The sequence below is a fragment of the Sceloporus undulatus genome, chromosome 4 (assembly GCF_019175285.1).
Source record: "Sceloporus undulatus isolate JIND9_A2432 ecotype Alabama chromosome 4, SceUnd_v1.1, whole genome shotgun sequence".
Lineage (NCBI taxonomy): Eukaryota > Metazoa > Chordata > Lepidosauria > Squamata > Phrynosomatidae > Sceloporus > Sceloporus undulatus.
This window is the reverse complement of record NC_056525.1, coordinates 169,556,674-169,564,039: the sequence shown is the minus strand read 5'-3', so window position 1 is coordinate 169,564,039 and position 7,366 is coordinate 169,556,674. Positions and strand designations below refer to the sequence as shown.

General features: G+C 40.1%; 1 long non-coding RNA gene across 3 annotated transcripts in view; it reads left to right on the top strand.

Moving 5' to 3' along the window:
• Positions 1 to 6,220: 6,220 nt before the first annotated feature.
• The window catches only part of LOC121927617, a 43,179-nt gene continuing 42,033 nt past the window's right edge, over positions 6,221 to 7,366 (top strand). For 2 of the 3 annotated variants that reach the window (XR_006103283.1, XR_006103281.1), the window contains exon 1: positions 6,221 to 6,339. This is a non-coding gene — a long non-coding RNA (uncharacterized LOC121927617). The remainder of the gene's footprint in view (positions 6,340 to 7,366) is intronic. The other variant, XR_006103282.1, reaches the window with a different exon arrangement.

Sequence of the window (7,366 nt, the reverse complement as noted above, 5' to 3'; positions counted from 1 at the left end):
AAATGCTGTTTGTTTGCTGCCATTCATTCAGTACCCTGAAGACACAGTGTTATGGCGAGGAACACATCTCAGAAAGCTTCTTCAGCAGTATTGCAATGGCATTTGAATTCTTACAAAACTATGCAATCCAAGTAAAAACAAAGCTGCCGGCAAAAGTAATAAGCCAGCACTCCACACCTGATTAAACAGCATTGTTTTTTAGCCCAGCAGCATGCCAAGTTTCACTAGACACATAATCTCACCAAAGAAAGTGTCACCACTATGGAAAACCTGACATAGATGTCTAGATGCATACAAGCATTCAACAAGGTAATACCAATAGTGTCGTTTACAAGTAGAAATGTGAGAGGAAAAACATCACTATTTCATTCTAATACAGGTTCCAGTTTTCTCAATAAATAAGGTGTTAATCCATCAAACATTTATTCAGCTTTCCATTTATTTCCCTCCTGCTGCAATTGTTTTCTGGGTGAAGGTCTGGAAACTTTGGGGAAAGGAATGATTGAATCTCACCATTTCCTTACAATCTACACACAGTCATTGGGACAGCCATCTATAATGTGCTTCTGATGCTCATGCTATATTATTATTATTATTATTATTATTATTATTATTATTATTATTATTCTCTATAATCATACTCTTTAAATACTTCATGGGGTGCGACAAAGAGGTATAGGCTTGTTCTCTGCTGCCTCAGCACTAGAACTAGGTCTAGGTTTGAAGTTACAGGAGGGAAGGCTTTCACTGAACATTAGAATGATCTTTTTGATAGTAAGAGCAGTTCATTAATGGAATCAATTGTCTAGAAAGGTGGTGAGGTCTCCTTCTCTGGATTCTTCACAAAGAGACTGGATAATTATCTACTATGGATGCTGTAGTTGGAGATCTTACATTGAACAGGGGGCTGGACCAGCTGGCCTATAAGGCCCTTTCCAACTCTATAACTCTATGATATAGTTCTGATGTGCATATGGAATCATGGGATCATAGAATCATAGAGCTAGAAGACACCTTGAGGGCCATCCTGTCCAACCCCTTGCCATGCAGGAATACACAATCAAAGCACTCCTGACAGATGGCCATTCAGCCTCTGTTTAAAAACTTCCAAAGAAGAAGACTCTACCACTCTCCAAGGCAGAATATTCCACTGTCAAGCAACTATAACCATCAGAATTTTTCCTCTAATGTTAGGATGGAATCTCTTTTCCTGTAGTCGAAGGCTTTCATGGCCAGCATCCATGGTTTTTTGTGGGTTTTTTGGGCTATGTGGCCATGTTCTAGAAATTTTTCTTCCTGACGTTTCGCCAGCATCTGTGGCTGGCATCTTCAGAGAATGACACCACGCCAAACTCTTTCCTGTAGTTTGAAACCACTGCTCCATGTCCTAGTCTCTGGAGCAGGAGAAGACAAGTTTACTCCACCTTCAATATGTCATTCCTTCAGATATTTAGATATGGCTATCATGTCACCTCTTAACTTTCTCTTCCCCAGGGCAAACATACTCAACTCCTTAAGTCACTCCTCATACAGCACGATTTCCAGACCTTTCACCATTTTGGTCACCCTCCTCTGGACACGCTCTAGCTTGTCAACATCCTTCTTGAATTGTGGTGTCCAGAAGTGGACTCAATATTCCAGGTGAGAATAGCAGAATAGAGTGGTACGTACTATTATTTCCCTCAATCTAGACACTATCCTCCTATTGATGCAGCCTAGCATCATTGGCTTTTTGTAGCTGCCACATCACATTGCTGACTCATGTTCACCCTGTGGTCTACTAAGACCCCCAGATCTCTTTCGCATGTACTATTGTCAAGCCAGGCATCATCCATCCTATATCTGTGGATTTGCCTTTTTCTGCCTAAATACATTTATCCCTGATGAAATTCATGTTGTTAATTTTGGCCCAACTTTTTAAACTATTAAGGTCATTTTGATTTCTGATCCTGTTCTGTGGAGTATAAGATACCCCAGATAGCTAACTATCTCTGTTCTTCCATCAAAGCTACTAGCCATGCTGGGAGTTATAGTCAAAAAAGTAACTTTTCCAAGCCCTGAAAGTGTAGCCCATCTATTTATGCCAGAGCATCAGGTTGTTCTATTCAGATTCTCTACATCATTTCACATTCTTCTACAATGCTGTGGCAGCTGCTGGCTTCCACTGTTAGTGAGGCAGTGAATCCTCTCTGGATTTTAGTCCAAATTTTAAAGCTGCTATCCAATGTGATGAACCTATTGAGAGAAAAGGGTTTAGCATTTAAAGATGAGGCTGAAATCCAGAGAGGATTTACCTCTCTACTGACATGGAAGCCACCTTTGGCCATTGGCTTCATGGGCAAGCTGTCGTCGCTTGTACATGTGTGATCCCTCAATATTCACTCTGCTGAAATCAAGGCAGCAAACTGACTGAAGTTTAGAAATGCTGCAGTAGCAGCCACAAAAAAATTGTCAGTCACATTCATTTTCTTGAGTGGCCTTAATCCTTGATATAATCCAGCTACATCCAGACATCTAAAACAAAGGAAAATGTCTTAACCCGTTTTATGCTATTTGTCTGTCTAGCCTGGTATCGTCTGCTCTGACTGAAAACATCTCTCCAGGGTCTCCTTTTCAGTTTGAAGTACTGTATTTGTGCTCAACTGAATGCAGTAATTGACAGTGCCAAGGATTGAATTTGGGACCTTTGGCTTGCAAAGTTTGTCTTCCACCACTGAACTGTAGTATGACCTACAGTCATGTCAGGTGGCGTCTTAATTCAAACCTTAAAACTGGCAGACCTTAAAACCAGCCTGTGAATGCTAGAGATAGCTTTGGTAAGTGTGTGTGCTTTCCATACATTTCTAATTTATGATTGATATTGCCTTATGAGTGGATAGAGAAGACACAAACAGAACCCAATGTTCTTCAAAGAAGGGTCCAGCACATCTGGAAGTTGTGGTCCAGCACATCTGGAGACACAAGATTGGGGAAGAATGCTCAAGAGTGACTCTTCAGAGCAGCTCTCCCTCCTATCTGGAAAATAGTTGATGAGAAAATGCGGTGGGCGGGAGGAACCCTACTGTGTTCTCTTGTTTTGTTTCTTGTTGGCCATGTTTTATAGTGTTATAAAAGTATTCCTAACAAATAGATAGAAGGAAAACCATCCAGAAAATGATCATAGGCATGAGTCTTTTGGGTTGGTCACAGCTAGAGCAGACTTACTGATTCAGTTTTTGAGGAGTGAGTTAATATGTCAATATGAAAGATAAGTTAATATGAATGTGTCATCATGGTTTGGGTGTTAGACCAGGACTCTAGAGACCAGGGTTCAAATCCTGACTAGGCTGTGGAAACCTACTGGGTGACCTTGGGCAAGTAATACTCTCTCAGCCTCAGAGGAAGGCAGTGGCAAGCCTCCCCCTTCAATGAATCATGCCAATCAAACTCTGTGATAAGTTACTCTCAGAATCGTCATAAGTGAAATGACTTGAAGGCACACAACAACAACAACAACAACAAAATTTATATGTAGGTAAATCCCACCAATTTAATGTGTCTGCTCTAGTTTTGACTAACAATAAGACTCAGAGGGGAAAATAAGATGGGAAAGTGAGTAACCAAGCAAAATCCTCTACAGCCAGGAGAAACCAAGCAAGCTGTTTAGTACAGCGGTTTCCCTGAATTGAAGCCGGGTTCTTTCAGTCCCAAAGGGGTTGAAAATGTAAATAAGGTAAAGTGAGCCTTTAAATGATCAGCACACACATTGCTGTACCTACAGCATTTTGGGTTGCGAGACTGACTCAAAGCAGCTGCCAGTTCTCTGTGCAACGCTCAGCGACTTGCTAACTGATCTGCAAGTCCCCAAAGTGCGTTATCTTTAATGTGCCTCTAATTTTGCTACAAGCCTAGTATTTATAGCATCTTTATTTATTTACAGCTAATTAAGCTGTTATTTTTTTCTGATTTTTTTTAAAGAGGTGAAATTACATACAGAACTATTATTGATGAGGGGAGGGGAAATCCTAGTAAAGAGCATAAATTTCATGTTTTGCAACATGTAAACAAAACTCCCCAGCCCCATATTATTATATCTAATTAGGCTTGGAAATCTGTGACAATCGTAATTATTCGTTTACATAAATAGCTTACAGTGTGTTTCATTTTTTATTCCCTGTTAAAGAATCAAATGGCAAAACTGAGGAGGGGTGGGGGAAAGATTATAATGCTGAACAGAACTGGTCTACATTTAGCTGCCCCCCCCCTTTTTTTTTTAATCAAAAGGTACAAAAATAAAGTGTTATTGCTACAGAAATTAAAAATAATTTACCAAAGACATATAGTGTGTTTAGCAAGTCCAATCCATCCAGAGAACATATCTTCATGAAAAGGAGAAATTTTCCACAGTCAAACTGAAGAACATGATTTAATTTTACATATTTATTCACTGTTTTCAGTTGTTTTAATCTAGCATACATTTCCTCTGGAGAGGTTTTGGGGTGATGTTAAGAAGAAGTGATGCCGAGGAGCCCAAGCTCACATGGTAGGATTTTTTGATTAACACAAGCAATAACATTGTTTGCCCACATGTTCCCAAGTCCAGTGACAAAGGCAGGTGTCAAGCAAGTACCAATGCATTTCCTTGCCCCCAAATAGCTACAGTCAGAAGATCCAAGAGTTGTGTTCCAGAATCACTTGCACTGCTACACAAGAAGCTGAGAAGCAGTTCATAGGTTTCAAGTAGACATATGTGATTTGACAGCTGTGCTTCCATGGAAAACCTTGCAAAAAGCCCAAGGCATAGTTATACAAAGTCATGCTACTTCCTGCCTTCTTTTTTTTTAAATATATACTCCTTCAAGTAGCTACCTAGGTACCTTGCATAGCTATACTGCCCCCCAAATATAGGGGAGAGAGATAGCTTTCCAAAGCACAGAGGCCCCAAGTGTAACACCAAGGAGGCACAATTTCACTCTCCCTCTCCTCACATGTTTCTTAAGTGGTGCCTCTGATCAAAACCAACTTGATTTACTGGAGCTAATGATAAAAAAAACCACGTTAAGGGTGTTAAACTTGATGACCCACATGATGGCTAAAACTTAATGGTTTGCCCTGGTTGAGACTGTGCCAGATAGTAATGTTCTTGCTCTGAAACAGTTCTTTTGTAGCTTGAACAAAGGTGGAATTCATTTACAAAAATATATATCATGTAGCCCATTTCTTGGTCATGAGAAATTATGCTTTGCTCTAAAAGCAATGGGTGTGCCACAACATCTGATACTCCTCATATGTAACCTGCATGCTGGACAAGATGCTACATCTTATCCAGGACATCATATGGAGAAACATTGGCAAGCGAATCAATGCATTTTATCACCCTTTTTAGTTAATATACAGTTGGCCTTCCGTTTTTGTGGGTGATCTGTTCTGGACACACACACACACACACACCCATGAAAACAGAGGCTTGTGCATATTCAAGCCCCATAGGCTTGACTGGGGCATGCCCCCATGTGCGCAGCCCAGGCCCACGCACTGGGTGTGCACCATTGAAAATAGCAGAGGTCACCCCTCTGTGGATATTCAAGGTCCACGAGTTAGGAGGGCTGCCTGTACAAGAAATATCAAATAGAAAGTGAGACACAGCTGAGAGGAATCACTTTCCACCACAGATTTTCCTTTCTAGAGAGTGCCTATGAGCATCCTGAGACCTTTCCCTTGAAACTGCCATGGGAAACCAGTATGTGCTTACATTTGTAGTCTTTTGTGGCCAGAAACCACACCACCAAGTAGAAACACATTTATAGCCATATCCTAAACTCTGGTGAAATCTTTGCAAGGGTGGAATAATCTTTAGAAATCCTGGTGGATACAGCGACAAATTTCAGGGCCAATGTCATGCAACGCCTGCTAGAAGCACATGGAGTGCATCATCTTATTTTGGTCCACTACCATAACCAAACCTGGGGGCGGGGGGATTGGGGAAGTGATTTACTGTGACCTTGGGGATTACAAAATGTAAGTTCAGGAATGAACACTTCAATGATTAGGACTTGATCATACAGCTGCTTTTGTTTGCCTATGGGTCCGTACCACACTCAAAGGTTATTCAGCCTTTGAGTTGGCCTATAGCCATGATTTGAAAGGGCAGTTGCAACTTGTGCAAAGACAGTGGGAGAGGGTTCTGCTTTCCCACTGTGGCTGATTTTGTAACAGACCTGTAGAATACTTTCAAATGAGGCATAGGCAGCTGCCTATGGGTAACTTCTTAACAGGCTTATTGGTATATGCAAGTCAATATGATGTTGCAGTAATTACATACACAAGTCTGCCCTATTCATGGATCACAATCTTTGGTAGGTAAGAACTTTTTAATTAATTAATTCAGTGAGTGAGTACTTATGGATTTATCTTCTGTAAAGAGTCAGGACTTAGATTAAGCAGTAACTTCATAAAACCAGAGGGAGATGTGCATTATTGCTTTGCCTTAAGTACAAGTACTCCACTGGGCCTAGTAATGTTCTGAATAAAGAGAGAATCACAGCTAACTTATGAAAAAGCAGTGGTATAATTCACAAGGAAGTGTACAATTTCTTTGGTTTGAAGTTTAAAAACAAAACAAAACAGTGATTTGTCATGTTTCATATTTCCAAAGCAGTATGTGGTTTGTGTCTTGGGCAGAGTGTAGAAGTAAAATGTCACATTGTTTATTTCTGTGCCGTTTACTTATCTCAAAAATAGCACAGGGTTTGTGCAAGGATCAGATCTGTCTTTAATAAGTCAGAGGAATTCCTTTGCTGGGCACTGGTGTTTTTACATCAGCCATGTGATCTGGAAAGAAAGGGAGTTAAATCCCTTTTGACAATTTTGTCATAACGGGGGGGAAAATCAGAAAAGGAGTCATCTGAAACAGCAGCCTTGTTTCCTAATAAAATAAAGAAATCTATTTTCATGATTTCAGTCATATGCCAACTTTTAAAAAAAGGTTACTTCTAGATGAAAAGAAATAATAGAAACAGACAAAAAGCATCTAAGAACATGATCATAAGCTTTCACTTAGAGACATGAGGAAAACCAGCCTGCTTATGTCAGCAGTTCAGTCCTTATCTCCACAACCCTATCTTCATTGTCAAATGTGTGATCAAAGTGTCCTCCTATCTAGAAGTGAGCTGAGCAGTCAAACATGTTTTTCTCTCTGTAACTTACAGACCTGTAAGGTTTGATTTCAAAGAATAAGAACCTGACAATACCTTGAGCTTTTTCATGATTAATAAAAAAAAAAAACTTACCATGTCAGCAAGAGTTGATCTGACCCACATACACTTTTGTTCAGTTTCTCATTTTCAAGGCAAATATTGTGAAGAATGAGGATGCCACCAATATTTAT